General features: G+C 42.9%; 1 long non-coding RNA gene across 2 annotated transcripts in view; it reads left to right on the top strand.

The window, feature by feature from the left end:
- LOC110259291 overlaps positions 12,597–25,784 on the top strand; it is a 135,056-nt gene continuing 121,868 nt past the window's right edge. For both annotated transcript variants that reach the window (XR_002341549.1, XR_002341548.1), the window contains exon 1: positions 12,597–12,853. This is a non-coding gene — a long non-coding RNA (uncharacterized LOC110259291). The remainder of the gene's footprint in view (positions 12,854–25,784) is intronic.

Here is a 25,784-nt window from a genome sequence, read left to right as displayed (position 1 = left end):
TTCAAATTAAATGAAACATTTGGCCTAACTTATCTATCATAGTTTGATTATGCTACATAATAAGGCAAAAATTTGTGATATCTAAAATATTTTTCCCATTGTACATATTTATTCACTAGTTTGTAACCAGATGATGGGTTGTTTGAATATAGTCAAAAGAGTGGCTCATGAGCACAGAGTGTTTCCAAAAAAGCAGGGGCCAGAGAGTACAGGTTTCTAGATCCTTTGCACAGGACTAGGTAATGGATGGGCTCTGCAGGGTCAGCTTCCCTCATTCTTGCCCTTGTTTAATTTTTCCTCCATTTTCCACAATATTCTTACCCTTGCCTGGGCTACTACATATGTGGTTTATGACTCACAGTTAAAAGCTCTAGTCAATAGTATGGTGACTGATTGGTTAGACAACTGCTACAGGTTAGTCTGAAGATTGCAGAAACTTTTTCTGCTGGCAACAATGAGACCATAACTATAATATTCTCTGGATATTTTCAGATATAATCAGCAACTTTACCATTGCATCAGATCTGTTTATGAACTTATGTTTTGGAAAAAATAAAAAACAAACTTTTCACAATAGTTTACTGGCTCTCCAAGACAGCACAGTATAACCTACTTTGGCACTTAAACATGGAGTGAAATTCAAACTTATGTCCAGAAAAATGTGGTGACCATGGCGTGAAATGTATTGCTTCCAAGACAGTACCTCTGTGGGTGCTCTTAGAGTCAAGCTTCATTTCACAAGAAAAGAATCGCTCAAGGGCCGTGCTGTTCAGTGGGCTAAGGACCTGGCATTGTCACTGCTGTGGCTCTGGTAAGCTGCTGTGGTATGGGTTCAGTCCCTGGCCCAGGAACTTCCACATGCCATAGGCGTGGCCAAAATAAAAAAAGGAGAGAATTACTCAAGTCAAAACCATAATCAGAATGTTTTCCTCAAAGTGTGTCTCTTTCCCCAACTGTCTTTATTTCCACCCTATTCTTATCTCTGTGGCTATTTTGATGATTTCTGAGTTAAGAAGAATTTCACCAAATTTATCTCAGATGAAAAAGTTGTAGTGAGGTTATAATCCTGAGGAGTGAATGAATATTCCAGGTGTGGTTCTAAACAATAGCTCTTTGAGATGAGAACAGTTTGGTCTTGTTGCCAAACTCAGCAGAATGACTGAGTTACTGTGAAACTGTGAGCCATTTGCTGAAGGGGACTGGGAAAGTGGGTGTGCTTGACTGAGCTTTGGTGAGAAATTCTAATCTTGTCATTTAAGTGATGATGATGATGATGATGATGATGAATAAACACGTTGGAAGAGACTTAAGTAGAGCATCATGGTTTAATTGTTCTATTACTTGACATCACACTAAGACCTAATAATTGTGAATGACAGTGCAAATCAAGAATACTTTTTACAGGGAGTTCCTGACATGGCTCAGTGGGTTACAGACCCAACTAGTATCCTTAAGGATGCAGGTTTAATCCCTGGCCTTGCTCAGTGGGTTAAGGACCCAGTGTTGCCATGAGCTGCAGTATAGGTTGCAGATGCGGCTTGGATCCTGGGTTGCTGTGGCTGTGGTGTAGGCCAGCAGCTCTGATTCGACCCCTAACCTGGGAACCTCCCAGGTGCTTCAGGTGCAGCCCTAAAAATAAGAAAAGAAAAGAAAAGAAAAAAAAAGGAATACTTTTTACATAGTGCCCGTCTCTAGAAAAACATTTTTCTCCTAGTATCGGAAGACCCATAATATGTCTCTCGCTAAAGAGAGAAAAAATTTTACTTCCAACATGCTAGTAGCCTAAACAGCTGCCAGCAGAGAAACCACGCTGTTTTCTTTCAAAAGCCTAAACAGAACCCTTTTGGAAGCAGTTCTAGCCTCTGGGTGAGAGGACCAGAGGGCTGCTGGGAAGGCTATTCTATAATAAACATTTTTTTATCATCAAACATTCTTTTCTGACTGTACATCTCAGCCCTGAGAGTCTTTCTTCCTGAAGACCTACCCTTCTCCTCTTACTGGTTCCCCTGCAAAACCAGCCAGCAACACTGTTTTCCTGAACAGCATGCCTAACTGAGCTGATTATTTTAGATTTGGTGTAATTAATTTTTAATACATTGGATGGGAAGTAATTGGGTAGAATTTCCCCCCATTTCACAGAAGGATAAGTTGAGGCTTTGAAAAGGTCTTGCTTTCTCATTTCCACACAGGAAAGTGCCATCTAAATTGCAGGGTTCCTTCTTGTTCTTGGTCAGTGACAGGGTCTGTGCCTTTTGGGGGTTGACTTCTAGGGTGTTTGCACTGTCACTGTCAGGCTGGGAATAATTAGCTGAGTAACAAGCACTTCCTTGGCGCCTGCTGACGCTCTACACTTCAACATCAGGCAGAGATTAATTACAGAGTGAGAACACCCAGCCATTTGAGAGCCTGTCACCTGAGTGGGGAAACATGTGGCTTACCCTTGCCTGTGTAATGATCTGCTGATGATGGCAGGAAGGTAGCACTCAGCCTAATACAACCCAGGCCTAGATAGAAATCGTCCTAGATAGAAATAGCCCCCAGTGTGGGTGCTTAGAAGCCCTAAGTTTACAGCTTCTGGTTTAGGATTGGGCAAGGCTCTGAATGTTTTTTTGGCCTGTCTTTTCTTCTGGCTGCATCTCAAGAGGAGTTGACCTTCACTCTCTATGTTATGGCTAGATCCCTCCCCCTCTACCCACAGGGCCTTTGCATGGGCTGCTCCCTCTGTGTGGAATACTCTTCTGTGCCCCTCAACCCCCATCTCATTCTTCAGGTGTCATTTAAAATGTCATTTCCTGGAATTCCTGGTGTGGTGCAGTGGTCAGCTCGCCACAGAGGCCTGGGTTTGATCCCAGCCAGCACAGTGGGTTAAGGATCTAGCATTGCCCATGCAGCGAGCAGGGTGGATATGATCATTTATTCCCATTTTGGAGATAAGGGAGCTGAAGCTCACAGGGGTTCAGTGACTTCTCCAGGATCACATGGCTGGTGAGTGGTAAAGCCCTGTCACCTGGATTTCTAAGATTGGTCTTCCCAGTACCCCCCAAATCCTGACTCTCCTTACCTGGGCCTCAGAAGTAGGGGGTGGTACCAACCTCCTGGGAAATCCTGCCTCCTGTTTCATTGGGCTTGGGAGCCTTGGGGTTCCCTTCTCTTAGAGCTTGGGCTCCTTCAGACATTCAAATGTGCCAGGAATTCCCATTGTGGCTCAGCAGAAATGAACCCAGCTAGTGTCCATGAGGATGCAGTTTCAATCCCTGGCCTCACTCAGTGGGTTAAGGATCCGGTGTTGCCATGAGCTGTGGTGCAGGTCCCACATGCAGCTGTGGCTATGGTGTAGGCCAGCAGCTGCAGTTCCCATTCAACCTCTAGCCTGGGAACTTCCATATGCTGCAAGCACAGCCCTAAAAAGCAAAAAAAAAAAAAAAAGGTCCTGGTCACATACTTCAGGGAGAGGAAGGAGAAAACCGGAACAGATTATAGCCTTAGATAGCATTTAATTCTTCAAAGTGCTAGCCATCCCTAATGCTGTTAAAGTTCTCCACTGAGGCTTGATAGATGTTATTTACCCACACACCAGAGAGACACAGAAGGGTTCAGAGGTAGAGAAACCAACTGGAGGGGTACCCATGCCTCTTGACCCCAGACATGAGTAGAATGTCTCAAAAGGTTTATCTGCCACCCCTATGCTATTTTTCATCATAAGGAACTTGGTGGAAAGTCAACTCCCACAGTGACATCAGCTTTAATTACCCAGACAAGACAAAGATTGTCACTGTGATTGGGCACAACACATGGTACCTAGTAAATGCTTATTGGGGCCAGCATGTTTCAAAGGCTCCTGGTGGTTATAGGATAAAATGTAAACTCCTTTGCGTTGAGCACATACAGAGCTCTATCTGATTTGGTCCTCTCCCTGCTCCTCATGCTCCAACAGCAATGAGAGTGCTGTCACCTACCCTCTGGCCTTCACGTCTGCCCCAGGTGTCTCCTTTCTGTTAGTCTGCTTAACAAACTTTTCCTCCTTCAAATCTCAAGAGCTGTCTTCTCTGAGATGCCTTCCATGATGCTTCCAAGCCAACTCAAAGTCAGGTCTTACGTTGAAGCACTTTTATTTTCCTCTCTAATTGGATGCACTAAAATTAAAGATAAGAGGCGTTCCTGTCGTGGCTCAGCGGAAACAAATCTGACTAGCATCCATGAGGACCCAAGTTGTATCCCTGGCCTTAGTGGGTTAAGGACCTGGCGTTTCTGTGAGCTGTGGGGTGTGTTTCAGACATGGCTTGGATCTGGCATTGCTGTGGCTGTGGTGTAGTCCAGCAGCTACAGCTTCAATTCAACCCCTAGCCTGGGAACCTCCATATGCCATGGGTGCAGCCCTAAAAAGACAAAAAATTAAAAAAAAGTTAAATTAAAGATAAGAGGTTTCTGACCCTCAGATATTTTCATTTCCGTCTAAATGCTGTGCCTAATGCAGAAAAGGCACTCAGAAAAGATTCCTGGATGAATAAGTTATCTCCTTTAATAATAAAGGACCACTCAAGAAAGTCAGTACTTCATAATCCCATTTCACAGATGTGACACTGAGTTCAGGAGGATGAAGGGACTGAGGTTGCCACGGCTGAGCAGTGGGGCTAAGTATCAAATCTAGGAATGTCCACTGCCAAAGCCCCTGCTCTTTCTGCCATGCCACTCCTGTGGCTGCCTCACTGTTCAGGAATGGTTGGATAAACAGTTAGGGAAGCAACAAGAAAATCCACTGTAGACCAAGGCCATCCAGGAACTCTCTGCACTGCTCCCTGGTAGTCCCGCACCTGCTCTGTGAGTCTGCACAGCTCAGAATGTACCTTTCAGATTAGCTAGTGTGATTAAAGGTCAATGCCATTTGTCCCTCCATGGCTGTTTTCTAAAAGTAGAGCCATTTTCCTGATGATACAGTCTATTATTTTCATGCCTGAAATGCTCTAGAATAGCTTTAGGGCTTGGCTGCTCCTGATTCTCATCAGTTTTTTATGTTCCTGTGGACACCGACTCTCCCCCTCCAGATTAACCTGTGTTTGAAGTGTTGATTCATTTCATTCCGCATTAACAGGGGATACTGAACTCTCTGCTGCTTTGAAACAAGCCCTACTAGTTCCGTCAGCTATATGGTTGCAGAGGAAATGATCTTGTGCCACATAGCTATAGAAAGTCGAGTGGCAGAAGTAAATTAACCTACCATTTCCACAAAAGGATATGCTGAGAATTGCCAACAATATTTATGTGGGCATTGTGTTCCCAGATACACTTGGATGGCAGTGAATTGTCAGTTACTATGACAAAATGACTGAAGAAATCAATCTGCCAAGTATGAATAGCTCTCAATGGGCTTTAAGGTTCTCAGGTTAAGGGACCCGCAAAGCTGACAGCGGTTGGGTCTCATATCGATATGACCTCCATTGGGGAGCATGTAAATTAGCTGAGATGGAGGCAAAGGGGTCTGTTCCCCTTGTCCCCACCCCTCCAAGAAGGGCATTTTCCAATATTCACATGGAAATGAAAGACCATTTTAGAAGGCCTGAAAATCCAGCCATGTTAATCTATTCAAATCAGGCTTTTCTCCAGAAGAAACTTGAAGACTTTTCTAAAACATGTACCTGTCCAATTCCAGAGGGAGACGGGAGTTTCACCTTCTCATATGACCTTTTCTTCCTTTTTATTTGTCTTCTCCCAGCCTCTAGCTAAGTCATATTTGATTGCACAAAAGTAGCTCATTGTGGATAAATCAATATGGGTCTCTCTCTCTCTTTCTCATATATATATATATGAGAAATACACACACACACACACACACACACACACACAGCCCCAATAAGCCTTCGTATTCTCTTCCTTTGGTTTCTAGGCCATCCCCGGGTTCTCTCCATTTCAGAGTGATTTTTTATTTTTTTTTTTAATTTTTAAAGTTTTATTATAGTTGATTTACAAGGTTGTGATAATTTCTACTGTACAACAGAGTGACCTAGTCATGCATGTACACATAGCCATTCCAGAGAGAGTGATTTTTAAATAAAAGTTTTTTATGAGTGAGTACTGGCTAAGTTCCCATTCTAATAAAAAGAAAGATAAAACTATTCATTCAGAACAGCCACATGATTTGTAAAGTCTAACCTGTGGAGCAAGATTAGTGAGGAATAAAATGTTGAAAGCCACAGGCTGTTTAATTTCATGTCTGTCATCATTGCTGATTTGCGCTGTGATTTTAGGGTGATGCATGTAAATCCTTTATATGTAAACAACTCCTCAAATCAAGTTCTGAGGAAATCTGATTGTCTTTTAAAGGCAAAGGATTATTAAAATATTATCATCAGAAAAACAAAACAATTCATTTTTCTTTACCAAAAATTCAAACTATCATCAGACTTGGTTCTATTTCTTACCAACTAAGTCTTTGTGAGCTCTTTAAATTATGTTTTATACATTTAAAATACACTATGAGAAAATATTAAAATAAGATTAGGATTTTATCTCAATGTAAACATGCTAACATGAGAACTGGAAGAAACCCTGCAGGAGGACTCAGAAGACCCAGCTGAGTACTTAGGATAACCATCTAGTAACTGACAAATCTGGGCTGAACCCCAGTTCCATCACCTATTAAATGGGGATAATTACAACCGTGTCATAGTTAATGACACTGAGAATTCAGAGATGTCAAGTTGGTCATCTTTGTAGTTGTTAAAAGACATGAAGTCTCCTCTGCAAAGGTATTATGGAGGACAAAAGAAAAAAACTCTAAAGGATTGCAAACAGTGTATAATTCAGTATTGAATATTGTATTAGGATTTTAGGAGCAGGAGACTTGCATTAGGGTTGAAGGAGTGAGGAAAGGCATAATGAAAAGTGCAGAAGTTGGTCTGGGGCTTGAATATGGGTCCAAATATAGTTTTAGGCAATTCTTATAGTATTCTTAATATGTAAACAGCTCTTTAAAATCAACAAGTCAAGCATACCAATAGCAAAAAAGAAAGGGGGCATAAAAGATAGTTCATAAACAAAAACAATATCATGAAACATGTTAACATATTCAACCTAATAACAAAGGAACTTCAAATAACCACATGTTTTCCTCCCTCCGTTTAGGTGGTAGAAGCTTATTATTATTATTTTTTAATATCCTTACCCAACAGTGAAAAGATTGTTTATGCATCTTGTTCTGGAGGGAAACTGAATACAGCCATTTTGGAAGACAATATGGCAGTATGAAGAATATGGAAATTATTGTTTAATCTTGAGATAATCAGAGATGTCCACAAAAATACAAAATACTAGTACAATAATGGAGCTACTTACAGTTTCAAAGAAAAAAAAATTACTAGATGCCTAACTATAGGGAATTGGTTTAATAAATTTTGATAGGTGATATTAAGAAGAATGTTTCCAAAGACTTCAATGGCATGGGAAAACATATCTGATGTAATAAGTAATTAAAGAGCCAGGTACAAAGTTATATGTAAGATATTAATTGTACTAAAGTGTATCTATCTATATATAAATATAAATGTATATTATAAAAAGGAAAGAAGGAGTTCCCATCGTGGTTCAGTAGTAACAAACCCAACTAGTATCCATAAGGACACAGGTTCAATCCCTGGTCTTGCTCAGTGGATTAAGGAACAGGATTGCTGTGGCTGTGGCGCAGGCTGGCAGGTACAGCTCCAATTCGACCCCTAGCCTAGGAACTTCCATATGCCATGGGTGCAGCCCTAAAAAAAGACAAAAAAAAAAAAAAAAAAAAAGAGGGAAAGAAAATAGTGGCATCTCTGTGTGACAAGACTGTGGATGATTTTTATTTTCTATTTTATAATTTTTCTAAAGTTTCTACACAAACATTAAATGTTATTTTTTTTCTTTTTTGTATATTGTGATTTTGTACTTATTTGTAATTAACAAAAAATTACTGATGTCATCATTTTGCTTTTTAGAAAATCAATTCCATTTTTTCAGATGTCTCTTTGTTGCTGTCTTCCCAATGGGTCAATGATTTACTTTTTGCTTCTCTAGAATCTTGCCCATGTGCCTTATTTCCCATTGAATTAGGAACATATCCACTTGTCAGATTACCTTTATGCAAAATTCTCTCCTCCTTTTGGCCATATCACCTATCTTACAAGACTACATCAGAGGCAGTTAAGAATGATGCTTAAGGAGTTTCTGTTGTGGCTCAGTGGGTTAAGAATCCAACTAGTATCCATGAGGATGTGGGTGTGATCTCTGGCCTCATTCAGTGGGCTAAGGATCCAGTGTTGCCATGAGCTGCGGTATAGTTCTCAGACACGGTTTGGATCTGGCATTGCTGTGGCTGTGGCATAGTCCGGCAGCTGCAGCTGCAATTTGACCCTTAGCTTGGCAACCTCCATATGCCACAGGTGCGGCCCTAAAAAAAAAAAAAAAAACAACAACAACAGAAAAATGATGCTTAGGAGTTCCCCTTGTGGTTCAGAGGGTTAAGAACCTAACATAGTGTCTGTGAGGATGCAGGTTCAATCTCTGGTCTCAGCGGGTCAGTGGGTTAAGGATCTGGCATTTGCTGTAAGCTTCAGCATAGGTCGTAGATGTGGCCTGGATCTGATGTAGCCGTGGTTGTGGCATAGACCTTCAGCTGCCACTCTGATTAGACCCCTCGCCTGGGAACTTCCATATGCCTCAGGAGTGGCTGTAAAAAGAAAGAAAGGAAAAAAAAAGAAAGAAAGAGAATAAAAAAAAAATAGGAAAAATAATAATGATGCTTAATGAAGCGCATGGACTGATTGCCATGTTCTTGGCATGGACTCTTGCCATGCCAAGAGTCTGATTGTCTAGGTTCTGTGAAACCTTAGGTGAGGCACTTAACCTGTACCAAACATCTTTTGGGGGTGGTGGATAGTAAAAGATGCATAATGAATATTTATTAACTCATTGAAATGAATGATGCAAAAACAGGTAATAGGAAAAGAGAGGACTTAAATACCTACTATCCAATATATATTACCATTCTATATATACTACCTTTCCTATACATACTACTTTTCTACACATCCCATATTATCCTACTACCCTATACATGCATTTAAAATGTGCCTTCCTGCTCTTGAGTAGAGAGGCAGCATATTTTAGAAAGAGTAGTCTTGAAGCAGAATTTCAGTCCTACCAAGTAGTTGCTATTTTCCTTGTGCAAGAAACGTAAATTTTCTAAACTCATTTTACTCATCTGTAAAAATGGAGAACTAGTAAAGTTTCCTGTGATGATTGCCTGTGTAATACTACTGTTCAACAAATATTTTCTTGCACCCCTACCCCCAAACCCTTATGTCTCCCTCCCTAAGACAAATGAAGTATATCTTTCCAGGAACTTCAGCCCTAACTCTAAAACTAAGTGGGCTCCAGAATGACCTTCACTGTAGCCCCTGAGTATTTTCTATGGGACTTGGTTAAGCAACTTTTAATAACAAATTCCCTTCTGATCAGCAAAGTTATGGTGATTCATGCTCCAAATTTTTCCCTTCAACTCATTCATTTTCAAGCTTCTTTTTCTGTTAGACTGTGCTGTTACACTTAAATATTTCCCTCTAACTCTTCATTTGAACTTAACTGGCAGAATCAGCTTCTATTAAACATTAAGCTTTTCTGTCTGTGAGAATGTCTTTCATTTGCTCTGTAGTTCTGGGAAAACTAAGTAAATTCGTTCATTTAAGGGAAATGATCATTTGATAAGTGGCTGAAACTTCACCCTAAATGTGGTCATATTTCTTGCTTATGTCGTCCTTAAAAAAGAGTTAAACTAAATACGTCTTCTTTCATTGAACTTGACATAGATGATGACAAATGACTTCAGAAACAATCCCAGCGCCCTGTGAGGCAAATGATTTGAGCCCACCCCATGTGACTTATAATGCTTAGAGTTTTTAAGACTTTGGGAGTAAAATTTTGGTTTGGGAAGTAATTATTAGAAACCCAGATTGCAAAAAAAAAAAAAAAAAAAAAGTGAGAAAGAACTCAATGGCATGGAATCCTACAAGTCTGCCAAGCAAGAAGCCAGGGTAGGAGATACATGATTCAGAAAAGGGTTCAACTCCTTTTGAACCTTTATATTCTCTAATCCTTAAAACAGGTTTGCTCTCTTGTTCACATTCACTTAAGATTCAAAACAGCTGGGTAAAATCTGGAATAATCTAGGGTTACTGTGAACATATTTAAATTGAGATCAAATCTTAGTCTTTCCCTTTTTCTTTTCTGTTCTGTTCTGTTTATTTGCTTCAAAGGGCTTCAGGGGCAGTGATGTGAATTATTCTGCATGTGCTTGATAGATTTTAGGCTTTATGAGAGGCAAGATGCCTGCTGACTTTGTGAGCATGAAAAGACCACTCTGACCAGGGTTTTCAGATTTGGTTAGTCTGCACATAGTGACTCATGTGGGTCATTATTCTCACAAAAGCAAAAGACTTGTCTAATTGGACCAGGTGGGGAGCCTAACAGGTGTTTTATACCACGTTGTCTCTTTAAGACAAGCAGAGAAAATGTTTGAGAAATGTTATTCCAGGAACAAGGCTCACAAATTGATTTTTTATTTTAATTTCTTATTAAAGGGTAGTTGATTTACAATGTTGTGCCAGTTTTTTTCTGTACAGCAAAGTGACTCAGTTATACATACATATAGATGTATGTCTACACATATATACACACGTTCTTTTTTAATATTCTTTGCTATTGGACAAGTTAATTTTCAAATTGCTGAATTCTGAAGGACATTTTAGTGTTAGAAGATAAAAACAAAGCTATCACCTCATCCAACAATATTGTTCCTCTTCTTCTACTGTGGCTCAACTGTAATTTATAAGCAATTGCATTAATTTCTTTTCCCAATTTTTCCTTCGCTGGAACTTGTAGAGAAAGCATCAAAATCAAATGACAACTTTTTCTCAAAGAGTCAATTAAATCAACTTCTATAAAAAGTGCATTACTTATAATGCAGCTAAAATGTAGCATGTTTAAATTTGATTATCTTATTCTTCATAAAGATGTAAGTTTGAAACATTTATTTATCGGAGGAGTTGAAAATAGTTTTATCTTTGTTGAGTGCTTTTTTTTCCCCTCACTACTCAAAGAGTTATTTCTAGGTTTTACATTTCTTGGCATTTTCCTAATGAGAAAAGATGTCAAGTGTCTTTACAATCTATTTAGTTTGTATTTGTTTTTGGAGAATTGTTAATTAGACTATATTATGAATATTAGCTATACTGCTGTATAAGGAAACTATGACTGGTATTTTAAAGAGATCTGGTTTTGGAAAAATTAGACATACAAAACAGATTAATAAGGGGGTGTTTATTCCTGTTATAAAAGTTTTCTTCACTTTACAAAATAATTTTCATTTGAGTTCCTTTAAATATTGCAATATTTGTACATTTGAAATGTGATTTTGTATAAAATGATCTTTTTCAGAGTGTATTTATTAGTGTTAAACTTAGTGCATAAATTTTATTGCATTAGTTTAATCATCCAGATAAACATGGCTTTAAAAAATATATACTTTCACTTGAACTGCTTACAAACTGAGAAATAATTTTATAGAACATTAGAAATAGAAGGAAACTTGGAAACACTTGAAGAGAGTCTGCATGCCCATATAGTTTTTCATTGTCGACCTCGCAGTTAGTACGTAGATGCAGAAAGTGGATCAGCATTATTGGTTTATTCCCACTCTCATTTTGGAAGTGTGTATGCATGTGTGCTGGTGCTTGGTGTAAGAGGTTGGCCAAAATTTCACAGCTTAAAAATGATCAAAGGTGCATTTTCTACAGCCCTTTATTCAGCAAGTGGCAAATGAAAAGGAAGGGATTTTAAAGTCTATATCTGCTTCTTATTTTTAAAATACATGTCATTCAGCACAGACAAATGTAATAATTCCAAACGCTCTTTGGCTTTTGTGCACTTCCAAACCACCGCCTTCTCATTGCTGTTTCTCTAAACGTCTGAATTTGAGACATCTTTTGAAACTCTCCCCCCCCTCACACGCTTCAAGTCACACACACCAAAAAGAACTGGCCAGAGAGGGAAACGGGAGACATTTTACAAACAGATTTTGAAAAGCAAAAATATCAAATCAAGGACAATTTTGCCATGGAGAGTGGAGAGGTATCTACCTCACAAGCTACCTATGACCTTCCATAAAAATCATGTTCAGAAATGATGAAGAAGCTAGAGAAGCCAACAAACAAGAGGAGACAGAAACCTTGAGGAAAAGGGGGCGGGTTCCTCATTTTCTAGATTTAAGGAGGGACCCACAAGGGTTTGCTTTAGGATCGCTGCCGGCTGCCCCTGCACACAGTTTGCGCCGAAAGCTGGGCGCTGGACCTTTTGAACTCTGGCCGCTCGACAAAAACACCCGTTTGAAAGGTGGCATTCACTGGGCTGTCAGAATTAAGCAACACCAAATGAAGGCGCTCATAAAACTGCGTTGAGCTCAGTAGAGCCTCTGGCTTTAATCCCTACGTTGTGGATTAATATCAGGTGTTAATTTCAAACAGGGGAGTCCTTTGGAGGAAACAGACAGGGAAAAGTCATACCTATTGAACTTTTTTTTTTTTTTTAATGCTGGAAGAGCTGGGGGCGGTGTGTGTGTGTGTGCTTTTCTTGTCAGACGCACCCCAGTTGCATTAGTTACCTGCGAAGGGGAATTGTGAAAGCAGGCAAAGATCGAAACACCTCTCTGCCTTTCTTCAGGTTCTCTTGGAAAGGGCGGGTCTGTGAGGGGGAAGCGCCCTGCACGCAAAGGCGTTTTGCAGGAGGCAGGAGCCTCCTCCCGATCCGGGAGGGGCCCGGGAGTCTGCGCCCAAAGGTAGGCACCTAGAGGCAGGCAGAATCTGCTTCCCCGCACCGCTCCCAAAATCAGACAGGGTCTTGGGAACGCCGCCGTCCGAGGTTTTCCCCAAAGGGCGGCTTGGAGAGGGTTGAACTTGGAGTGGAGCCGTTCTTCTTTTGAGTGCAGTGTGAAAACAAAGGGCCAAATTGGGCTTCCTGGTCTGCGGGCGCTGGTGCATTTCAGACCCTTGTCCCTCCGGGGAAATCAGCTGCCCTTGTCGCACTCCCACCTCGGACTCCGCACTGTTGAGAGCAGCAGGACCCACGGCGTCCTTCGCTCGTTCCTTGAGGCCAAAGCCCGGCGTTTGCAGAGACGCGGGCACCCTCTGGCCCCCGCCGCCCCGCCGTCGGTTGCTGCTTTTGCGCCGGTTGCTTTGGGCGGGCCAGCCCTTCTTTTTTCAGCACAAAGGGTTTGAGGTGCATTGCTTTCTTTGGCGTAAAGCCCTCGCCGGGTCAGAGTGAAATCTCCGCTTTTTTCAGGAGCATGGCAACACAAAAGGTTTAAGGGGGGAAATTGTTAAAAGGAAGCCCTTTTCTCTTTAGGCTGAATGCAGTGGGGAGATTAAAACTTTCATTTGAGATTTTGCAGTATTCATGGTGGTGGGGCCATGAATGGGACCGAGTCAAAGCCCCCAGCGCTGCTGTGTGTGCCCTTTTATCTCCCGCACATCTTCAGACACAGGTTGTTTTGCACTTGAAAGAGGGGAGAGAGGGGAATGTGGGATTTTGACAGCTGATATTGGCCTCTGAACTCTTGATGGGGATTTTCTAATTAACCCCAAGTACCCATCAGGTGGCCAACACGGAATGATTTCTGTCAGAGAGGGCCAAAAGTTTCCCATTTTGATCCGATGGACAGGAGAGCTTTTAACATTCAGAGTAAGGAAATTTAGGAAGCGCCTCTGAACACAGAATTTGAAAAGCCTGTTGGAGCAGGTTGGGTTGGAGAAGGCAGGCAGGCATGAGGATGCCAGCAACCAGGGCTGTGTGAGGCCACCATCCCTACACTTGGGAAAAAGGGAATGAGGTTCCCTCGGACTGAGAGAACACGCCTCTGTGTGCTTTGGGAGCTAAGTCAGCTAAAGAATGTGGGTGGAGAGCTCTAACTTTTAGTTTTACTATTATATCTGAATTCCCCTTCGTTAGGTGGTTTTAATTCTAGGTCAAACCCAGGACTCTCTGACAAGACCCTAGCATGTGCTAAAATAGTTCTATGTGATTTTAATAAATGTACCTGCAACTGAAGAGCCGATGGAAATGGTAGGTCAACCTTTATAACTAGAGAGAGAACTACTGATTCCTTGGTTCAAAAGCAAACCTGCTTGGAGAACAGACTTGTGGTTCCCAGTGGGAAGGGGGAGGGATGGGATGAACTGGGAATCTGGGTTTAATTGCAAACTCTTGCATCTTGCATTGGAGTAATGAGATCCTGCTGTGTAGCACAGGGAACTATATCTAGTCACTTATGATGGAACACGATGGAGAGTAATGTGAGAAAATGTATATATGTGTGTGTGTGTGTGTGTGTGTGACTGGGTCAGTTGAAATTGACAGAACACTGTAAACCAACTAGTGGAAAAAATAAAAATCATGAAAAACAAAAACAAAACTGCATGGGTTGTTTTGGAACAAGTCCCAAGACCAGATAATAAGTTTGGTTGATGACCCTCCAAATTCTAAGTTCTTGAGGGATTCAGTTTCAGTGTTGGGACTTGAAGTCCTACAGAGTGTATGTTTAAACAGGTCCCCGGGCAGGTGATCCTTCTGATTGGGCCAAGCTTCAGGGCAGGGTTTCCCAGGTTTCTCTGACGATAATTAGACTAGGAGGGCTTGTTTTAAAAATGCAAACAGACATGGCGTCTTTGTACTCAAAACTCCAGCAGATGGTTCTGAAAATGTTTATTTTTAACAGACTTCTCTGAGGGCTTCCAGGGCCCCCAAATCTCCTGTTTTTCTCCTATCCCAGTTTCCTTCACAGGTTCCTTTCCATTTCTCTGCCCTTCAAATGTTGAGAGAGCCCCATGGCCCAGTCTTTAGCTTTTTCTAATCCTCCTTCCTTGATGATCTCACCTAGTCTTGTGGCTTTCTACTAGATCCTCAAGTTATGGCTCCAGCCCAAATGTCCCCTAAACTCTAGACTCTCCATCTCTCTAATTGTTTGCCTGGTACCTCCACTTGGCCCTGATCTTTGTCCTAGAACATTCTCTCAGCTGTCGGAGAGAAGGCCGTTGTGGCTGGAGCGTGCAAGGGTGGGAGGACGGTAGAGATGGGGTTGGAGAGGAAGGCAAAGGCAGATCATTAGGGCCTTTTAGGCGGTAGGAAAGGGTCAGGTTTATTTCAAGGGCCGTTGGAAGGCTTGAAGGGTGTAAGGAGTTGGGAAGTCATAACATCATCGAATTAAGTTTTCAAAACTGGCTGCCATGTGGAAAAAGAATTGGAGCAGGCAAGGAACACCTGGAATGGAAGGCTAGATAGGAGTCTTTTACAATAGTGCAGGCAAGAGATGATGGCGTAGTCCACCCTCTTAAATAGAGTTTCTTTAAAAAATTTAATGAGGGGAGTTCTCTTCGTGGCTCAGTGGTTAACGAACCTGACTTCAAAAGTTGAGAGAGCCCCATGGCCCAATCTTTAGATCTCATCTTTTTCTATTCCCCACTCCTTGGCAATCTCACTTAGTCCTGTGGCTTTCTCCTAGATCCTCAAGTTATGGCTCCAGCCCAAATGTCCCCTGAGCTCTAGACTCTCCATCTCTTTAATTGTTTAGATGCGGGTTCAATCCATTAGGATGCGGGTTCGTTCCCTGGCCTCTCCGGTGGGTTAAGGCTTGCTGTGAGCTGTGGGATAGGTTGCAGACACAGCTCAGATCTGGCATTGCTGTGGCTATGGCACAGGCTGGCAGCTGTAGCTCTGATTTGATCCCTAGCCTGGGAACCTCCATATGCCATGGGTGTGGCCCTAAAAAGCAAAAAAAAAAAAAAAAATTAGGAACTTGCTTTGGAACATGGGAGCAAAGAACAACAGTGCTTCAATGAACATGACTGATTTTAATGTCAGGTTTTAAACTTGAGGTAGCTATGCACAAATCTGATCAAGACTCTTTAATGCTAAGCTCAATTCTTAAAAATCACAACAATGAAAAAATTTTTCACACAAGAGACAAAATTAAAAATATTTTTCCGGAGTTCCCGTCGTGGCGCAGTGGTTAAAGAATCCGACTAGGAACCATGAGGTTGCGGGTTCGATCCCTGCCCTTGCTCAGTGGGTTAACGATCCGGCGTTGCCGTTAGCTGTGGTGTAGGTTGCAGACGCGGCTCGGATCCCGCGTTGCTGTGGCTCTGGCGTAGGCCGGTGGCTACAGCTCCGATTCAACCCCTAGCCTGGGAACCTCCATATGCCGCGGGAGCGGCCCAAGAAATAGCAACAATAACAACAACAACAAAAAAAATATTTTTCCAACCATTAAAAAATTTCAAGAGTTGTAATTAAACATAAATACTTTTAATGTTGAAATATCTTATAATATTTGTAATGGATTTCACATCCAATCAGATACTTCTATTTATTTATTTGTTCATTCAACAAATATGTATTGAAGCTTACTAAGTGCCAGGTACTGGTCAAGGGACCTAAATACCAAGTATTTCAAAATAATGATTAAGTCCTCACTTGCAGAATCTGCTTGCCTGCCAGTAGTTCATCTGTCACAATATGTCATCTAATTTATGTAAAGGGAGAGGGTAGAAGCCGCCACCTGGAGCCCATCTAGCCCCTGTCTCTTTATCCTGTGGTCTGTGCTCCTTGGGCACCCAGAACTCCTCCAGTAGCTTGGTGGGTGTTCTGCAGCTGTCTGCCAAAGGAGACAGATGTTCTTGCCCAGTTAAGAGAGGGCCAGACAAAGCTCACTTGGTTGGGCTGATTTGGGGGTTGACAACTGGCACTGCTCAGGGGTGCTGCTTTACAAGGATGCTCAGGTAGCTGCATAGGGCCAGAGGCAGCTCTTCCAGGGCCTCTGATGGCCCCAGAATCCAACTTGTGCCTCCCTCACAACCTCACACGTAGATGCCTTGGCACTTTAGGAAGGGGCTAGAAATCAACCAGTTCTAGTCAGTGAACAGAACTGTTATGGACAGAACTATGCCCCCTGCCCTGCCACCCTCTCCAGCCCCACCCTGTCCAATTCATATGTCTGTGTTTGGCCTTTAGGGAGGCAATTAAAGTTACATGAGATCGTAAGGGTGGGGCCTTAATCCATTATGACCGGCAAGAAGAGAGAGAAATAGATACCCTAGGATGCATGAGGCACAGAGGAAAGGCCATGTGAGAAGGCATCCATCTACAAGCCAAGGAAAGAGGCCTCAGAGAAATCAAACCTGCTGTCTTGATCTTGGACCTCCAGTCTCCAGACTTGTGAGGAAATTAATTTCTGTTGTTGAAGCCACCTGGTCTGTGGTACTTTATTGTAGCAGCCCTTGCAGACTAATGAAAGAACTGAGCCAAATGCAGAAACTTTCAAACTTGGCTCCGCATTGGGACCATCAGAGGAGTGCCTGGGATTTCCCCTCAGAAATTCTGATTTGATTGGCCTGGTGTGTAACCTGGGTATCAGGACTTTTTCGAAGCTCCGCAGGTAAACCTTAATAAATGTCTGGCAAGGTGAACACTGAGGTATATGGAATGATTGGCCAACGGGACCTGCTGTGTAGCACAGAGAACTCTACCCAGTATCCTGTGATAATCTATGCAGGAAAAGATTCTGAGAGAGCATGGATATGTGTATATGTGCGACTGGGTCACAGCAGAAATGATCACAGCCTTGTAAATAACTATACTTCAATAAAACAAAAAAATAGATGTCAGGCAAGGTGAGAACCAGGGGTAATGAGTAAAAGTTTCAAGGAAGCAGATTTAATTTGATTGGAAAAGACCAAAAACAATTTTTTTGTGTTGGATCAGCTTGTTGAAATGGTGAGGTAAATGCCCCCTCCGCCATCATTGAAAGTATTTTAGCAGGAATTTCCCTTCGTGGCTCAGCAGTTAGAGAACCCAACTAGGATCCATGAGGATGTGGGTTCAATCCCTGGCCTCCATCAGTGGGTTAAGGATCTGGCATTGCTGTGATCTGTGGTATAGGTCGCAGATGAGGCTTGGATCTGGCATTGCTGTGGCTGTAGCATAGGCTGGCAGCTGTAGCTCCGATACAGCTCCTAGCCTGGGAACCTCCATATGCCATGGGTGCAGTCCTAAAAGGCAAAAAAAAGAAAAAGTATTTAAGCAGAGGTAGGAAATGGTGCAGAGGTTTCCTGGAAGAGGTCACACTGGATGCCATTCTTCTGGGAAATGTGGCATCCACCCTGACACCTCCCTTCCCCTCACCTTCCCCTGACCCCACATGTGCATACAGGTCTACTCGAGCACCCTGGGTCCAGCTCACTGGGTAGTTTCTGACCCTCAGTGCTCCCTCCCTGATCTGTCTTACTGGAGTGTTTCTCTGTGCTTTTCTGGGTCCTCACCATCAAATGAAGAGACTAAACTTGCTGTATTCTAAGCTGCTTTCCAGATCTCAGATTTCTTCATTTTAATCAAGTAAAAATACAGCTTCCTGATTGTAACAGGGGATGGGAATTAAGTCAGCGACTTCAAGCGGTATCAAGTTCCTCTCCAGGAGAAAGGCAGCTTTAGTCAATGAGCTATGCTTATTTCTACACAAATTGAATTAGTGGAAAATGAAAGGGGTCACCTGCTGGAGATGTCCCTTTGCCCTCGGCAGATAAATGCTTGCCTAGGATGCCTGCCTGGGAAAGCTTGCATTCATGGTGGGCACACCTGTCAGCCTCGTTGGTGGTTTTTTTTTTTTTTTTTTTATGCTAGATGCTTATTATTGTGTAAGACGGCACAGTAAGTCAGCATAGAAGTGGGGGTGTGTCAGGCATTCAAGTGACCTCTGTACACCTTTCATTGCTGGAATCATGGCCTCCTTTGGAAGGGGAGACATCCGATGCCTTTCTGCTGTGAAACCTTAGAACTCTGAGTGGGATCTGCCTTCCTGAATGCTTTTTTCCACCTTGTTGTGGATTTGAGGATTCAGCCTGCTCTTGTGACTTTGGGTCCTGTCCCAAGTCTCCTCTCTGGGACTGTCCTCTTACTAAGTGCAGTTAGGAAGTAGCTCCATAGCCCCTTTTATGCCATCTCTGAAACTGGCTGTGACACTTTGGCATCAAACCATTTGATGACTGACAATGCGGGAAGCAGACAGGAAGTAACAGAAGTGGACAACTTGAAGATGTCAATTGTTCAGCCCTGCAGGATTTTTTTTTTTCTTCAGGGCCAAGGTTTCAGCATATGAAAGTTCCCAGGCTAGGGGTTGAATTGGGGCTACAGCTGCCAGCCTACGCCACAGCCAGAGCAATGTAGGATCTGGGCCTCATCTGTGACCTTCACCACAGCTCACAGCAACGGCGGATCCTTTAACCCACTGAACGATGCCAGGGGCTGAACCCGCGTCCTCATGGATGCTAGTCAGTTTCGTTACCACTGAGCCACAACTGGACCTCCCCCTGCAGAACTTTAGAGTCGAAGCTCCTGGCCTACTTTTCTTGCTTCTTTCTGGTGGAAACTAAAAGCCTGGCATTGTTACCTATTTTACATATAGTAGTGTGTATATGTCAATTCCAACCTCCCTTATTTATCCTTCTTGTCCTGCATTTCCTCTAACCATGAATTTGGTTTAAAATCTCTGAGTCTATTTCTGTTTTGTAAGTTCTTCTGTATCCCACACCCCTCTCCCCCAAAAGGAGTTCCCATTGTGACTCAGCTGGTTAAGAACCCAACATAGTGTCCATGAGGATGCAGGATGGATCCCTGGCTTCACTCAGTGGGTTAAGGATCTGTCATTGCTGCAAGCTGCTGTGTAGGTTACAGATGTAGCTCCAATTCTGAGTTGCTATGGCTGTGCTGTATACCTGTGGCTGCAGCCCAATTCGACCCAAAGCCTGGGAACTTCCGTATATCTCAGGTGTGCCGCCCCCCCCAAAAAAAGCCTATCATGAGAATGAGCATCATGAACCTCTCCCTACTCCCTGCTAACCTTAGGCATGATCAGTCTTAGGCATGATCAGTCAGGGTTTCCAGGGAAACAGACTAATGCAATACACACATGTGTGTATGTGTATGTGTGTGTATATGTATGGATGTATCCATACATACATATACACACACGCACACATAAGCACAGAATGGCTTAAAGACTTAAACCTAAGACTAGACGCCATCAAACTCCTAGAAGAGACCAGAGGCAAAACTTCTCTGACATCAACCATATAAATGTTTTCTTAGGTCAGTCTCCCAAGGCCACCGAAAACAGTAGCAAAAATAAACCAGTAGGACCTAATCAAACTGACAAGCAAAAAGACAGCCTATGGAACAGGAGAAAATAGTTTCAAACAATGCAACTGACAAGGGCTTAATCTCTAAAATATGCAAACAACTTATATAACTCAACCACAAAAAACCAACAACCCATTTGAAAAATGGGCAAAAGACCGGCATAGACATTTCTCCACAGAAGATATATAGATGGCCAACAGGCACATGAAAAATGTTCAACATCACTAATTATTACAGAAGTGCAAATCAAAACTACTATGAGGTACCACCTTACACCAGTCAGAATGGAAATCATTAATAGGTCCACAAATAACAAATGCCGGAGAGGGTGTAGAGAAAAGGGTACTCTCCTACGCTGTTGGTGGGAATGTAAATTGGTACAACCACTGTGGAAAACAGTATGGCGGTAACTCAGAAAACTAAATGTAGAACTACCATTTGACCCAGCAATCCCACTCTTGGGCATATATTTAGACGAAACTTTCATTAAAGAAGGTACATGCACCCCTATGTTCATTGCAGCACTATTCACAAATGCCAAGATATGGCAACAACCTAAATGTCCATTAACAGATGAATGCATTAAGAAGATGTGGTACATATACACAATGGAGTACTGCCCAGCCATAAGAAAAGTACAAAATAATGGCATTTGCAGCAGCATGGATGGAACTAGAGGCTCTCATAGTAAGTGAAGTAGGTCAGAAAGAGACAAATATCATATGATATCACATATCTGGAATCTAATATACAGCACAAATGAACCTCTTCACAGAAAAGAAACTCATGGACTTGGAGAACAGACTTGTGGTTGTCAAGGGGGAGGGAGTGTGATGGAATGGAAGTTTGGGGTAGAGAGAGAGGGATTTAAAGAGTTGGCTCACATGATTGTAAAGACTGACAGATCAGAAAAAGGAAGGATTACGTGTAAACTTCTAGCTTGGAAACCAGGAAACCAGGGACTTGCCTGTGGTCACACAGCTTGGTGGTTGCCGAGCAGCTGTAATGAGTGTTCCCAAGCTTCTGTGATTCTACTTGACTGTATAAAGACATTTTTGCATCCTCCTCCCCTTCCTCTCTAAATTTCAACCAGTTAGAAGGAAGAGAGAAGTGGGCACACTTTCCAAATCTATGCCCTCCCCGTCCAAGGGCGCACCACTGGAATTAAAAAAACTTTTCTTTGAGCAAAGCTGCTCTTTGGTGGGTCTCCTTCATTAATTATGGTGGTGCTGCTGCATGATGTTTGGATTGTACAGGTATAAATAGAGACTAATGAGGCTGGTAATAATTCAGAAAGGGCAGGATCGACATGGCAGAGGGAGGTACTGTCCACTGGGCTAGGCTGTTTCCAGTGGTCCAGGCGGAAGTGAATGCCACAGGTTTGCAGGGCTGCCAGGTCCTGCCTGGTAATTGCCCCAGAGCCCAAGCTGTAAGAAGAAGGCATTGTCATTGCAGTTCTGAAGCCTGCTAGAGACTGTAAGAATAAGTCTAATCTATCTTGCAGACATTTCAGTTTCAGCTGTTGCTGTGACAAATTGTTTCTTTGCTGAAGTCCAGCCCAAGAATCTGTGTGTGTGTGTGTGCATGCGCGCACGTGCACGCATGTGCATTTGGGCAGGGGTGGGGCTGGTTAAGCAAGCATGCTAAATTTTAGGAAGCTATAGAGTGCATGATGGAGGTCATGAGAGAAATGACTTCTTTTTATCTTAGGTCATGCTTCTCATTTAATTTTAAATCCAGAATGCAAGAAGTGGCTATTAATCACAATCTGAACATTTCTACTTCATGTTTTGGAATGTTTTGGCTTCAAGTGACTGGATGAAAACATCAAAAGTTCCTCTATTGATTTATTATGTATAATTTAAATCCCTTCTCTGGGAACCTGAGAATGCTGACATTTCTGTAAAATATTCCTATCCACAGGAGGAAGGTTTCCACTGGGAAAGGATTTGGTAGCAGAAAACTGAATGCCTTTGTCAATGTCAGTTGGCTAAATCCATTGGTTTTGTGTTGTGGATGTACCCTCAACTTTATACTAGTGATTTTCATTTCTGACGTTGAACTGCATACATTCGAGGACTGGGGGAAATTTTTAGGGAAGAATTCTATAACAATAACAGGATGGTCTCAAAGTCTCTTATGGTCTTTTAAGTTACAATATTCTATGTGCAGTATTTCGGTATATTTTAACTATGTACTTGGTAATTTCCTTCAAATGGCCCATGAGCACCTTAAAGCCAGCATGTGATAATCTTAGTATTTTCTGGCCCAAACTTGCTCCTTTGGTGTTCTCTGCATTAGTAACAGGAACCATGTAGCTCAGAGTTGTCCAAGCCAGATCCCAAAGGGTCTGTGCTCTTCTCTTTCTTTTGTGCCCTACATGTAGGGTAAACATATAATTAACCAAGTAATAATAATAATAAGTGCAAGGGGGCAACTGTTGATAATTAAGCCAAGACAATGGATATAAACTGCTTTTTTTTTTTTTTTTTTTTTTTTTTTTTGGCTTTTTAGGGCCGAACCGGTTCCCAGGCTAGAGAATTGGAGCTCCAGCTGCCAGCTTACACCACAGCCACAGCATTTATGTGGGATCCAAGCCTCATCTGGGACCTACACCAATGCTATGGCAGTATCGAATTCCCGGCCCACTGAGCAAGGCCAGGGATTGAATCCGTGTCTTCATGGATACTGTCGGATTCGTTTGTGCTGAGCCACAACAGGAACTCCATAAACTGAAATTGATTTGGGCAAACTGGAACGTACGGCCTCCAGATTATCTCCATTTTCCTCCTTAAATGTCACGCGCTCTGTTTCCCCTTTCACTTGCCCCTGGCCACTGCTTTGATTTAGGCCCTTAACCAGCCCTCACCTGGACTAACTAACTGCCTCCTAACTGGTCTCCCCGCTTCCAGTGCTGGCCTCCGGTCCACCCACCATCCCCGGCCAGGTCACCTTCTGACTTACAGCCCTTTGGTGGCTCTGTGGACTAGAAGATAAAGACCAAACCCCTTGGTGAAGAACATAGTGCCTGCCCTTCCTGATGGCCTCTTCCCCTTCCAGCATCCTTCCTACTCCCTTCTCTGCACCCACTTCTCTAGTTTTTCTGACTTGCTTGCAGTGCCTGGCATGAGCCATGTGTCATGCTTTTGTGAATGCTGTTCCCCTGCTCAGAATGCTTAGCTCTCATGTCTGTTGGCCCCAACTTGTTCAAAATTGAGCTCAAATGTCCTCTACTGGGAAAGACTCTTGTGATAATTATGGGTTTAGCCTAAGAGTACCCTGAGGATAAGAATTAGGCTTGATCTTCTCAAGAAGCTTTGGGCCTCAGGCAGGACAATTACTGGTGTTTGTGTGACTTTAAATAGGGACTCCCTCTGGGCGGTTACAGCTCCCACAGACCCCCAGTTGGCAAGAAGACCTCAGCCTGGGTTTAAGATCACCACTCCCATCCATCCTTCATTCTGTGCACAGATCAAATAATGACGCAAAGGCCCAGGCCTCCCCAGTACTTTGCATATGACAGACCCTGTGTGAATGGCTGCTGGATGAATATCTCCTAGAAGTGAAATCACCGGGTCTCATCGTGGTTATACCAAGTCTACCAAAGTGCATGCGCCGTAACCCTGCCCTTTCTGTTGGTTACATCTTTTACTCCAAGGACACCTCTTTATTTTGCTGCTACCAGTCTTTCTGCCCCATTACACTGGACTCTTCCCAGTGAATTCTTTGGTCATTTATTTCATTTTCTTACTAACTTTTTTTGGCTGGTAAATGCCTGTTCACATTATCAATGTCTTGTTTTCAGAGTGACATGGACTTATGTCCACTTACTTCATTTTACCTTCTTGCTCACTTGATGGGCACAGCAATTTATAGCCATCGTTTATCCAAGTGAATTTTTGATCCCCCCAAATTGTGCTTTTAATTGCATTCTTCAAGTTGCAAGTGAGAGACTCAATCTGAACCCAACCTAAGTAAAAGGGGCCTTTAGTCTGTGGATTTTTTTTTCTTTTTCTTTTTAGGGTTGTATCTGCAGCACATGGAAGTTCCCAGGCTAGGGGCTGAATCAGAGCTGTAGCTGGCGGCTTATGCCACTGCCACAGCCACAGCAATGCCAAGTCCAAGCTGCATCTGCAACCTACACTGCAGCTCACAACAGGGCAGGGCTGGATCCTTTAACCCCTCAGTGAGGCCAAGGGATCGAACCTGCATCCTCATGAATACTAGTTGGGTTCTTAACCTGCTGAGCCACAATTGGAACTCCATAGTCTGTGGATTTTGCTGTGTCTAGTGGACACCAAGGACAGGCTGGCAGCATGACCTCAGAACATCCGTCCCAGGCACAGGGATGCCATCAGGACACATTCTGTCTCCTGCATTCTGCTATAGGTGCATCTGCTCTATTTATCTCTCAACTTGTTGCCTCTATTTTTCTGATTCATGTGGTGGAAAACAAAGTCATTGATAGCCCCTGAGGTTTTATGGTGACAGGGGTTGAAGGACTCTCAATCGCAGTTCCAAAATTCTGAGGCAGAAGCTCAGTGTTTTAATGTGAGCCAGAGGTACTGACCTGGGCTTATAAGGGTGTGTCACCTAAGAGCATGGCGGGTTCGGCAGCAGTCATATGGAGGCAGAGCAGGAGAGGAGAGTTCATGAATTTACTCTCAACAAGAACTTAACCACTGTGTCCCCACTGTGCCAGAAATGAAGACCCGGTGGTGAGCAAGCTGACATGCTCTCCTGGCGCTTTCATTATAATGAGGGAAAGAAGTCATTAACTTGGAGTCAAATGAACACTATTATGAAGTTGATAATGGGTATGAATAAGGCCAAGGAAGGCTGCTCTGAAGAAGGAACATTTAAACTGTAAGTCGAAGGGTGACAGTGAATGAGCTTTTGCAGGAGCTGCAGTAAAAGCCATCCAGGCTTCTCTGGAATGAGAAGGGCAAGTGCTAAGACTCTGAACTGGGGAAAGGATTGAGGTGTTTGAGCATCAGAACTAAGCCCTCTGTATGTAACAGAGAGTGAGTGAAGATGAACGTGTTCTGAGATGAAGTTGGACAGGAAATGCAGAGGGTTGTAGGAGGTCGTAATGCTACCCAGCACTGGGGAGTCACTGACAGATTTTTGAGAGGAGTCAACATTTCCTGGTCTGGGGGCTGTAACGGGAGGCGTGGCTTGGAGAGGGGGTGTGAATGCTGGGAGGCTGGGAGAGTTTGGCTCTAGATGATTTGAACTGTGGTTATACTGGTGGAAGTCCCTGGGGGACCACTTGGATATGGATAGCCATGTCTACTGGGATTTGGCTTGAGTAACTGGATAGATACGGATAGATGGTGGGGGTGTTGTTTACTGAAAAGCCTGGAAGGGGACACAGGCTGGCGTGGGATGGGGAGAAATTAACAGGTCCGTTTGGTTACTAATTTTGAGATGTCTATGAGCTCTCCAGATAGAGTTGTCAAGCATCCACTCTGATATATTAATTTGGAGCTGTTAAGAGAGAGAGAGCTAGAAAGGGTGGGGGA

Source organism: Sus scrofa, chromosome 2 (genome assembly GCF_000003025.6).
Source record: "Sus scrofa isolate TJ Tabasco breed Duroc chromosome 2, Sscrofa11.1, whole genome shotgun sequence".
NCBI classification, from domain to species: domain Eukaryota; kingdom Metazoa; phylum Chordata; class Mammalia; order Artiodactyla; family Suidae; genus Sus; species Sus scrofa.
The sequence above is the reverse complement of the archived record's forward strand: the minus strand, read 5'-3'. Positions and strand labels throughout refer to the sequence as shown.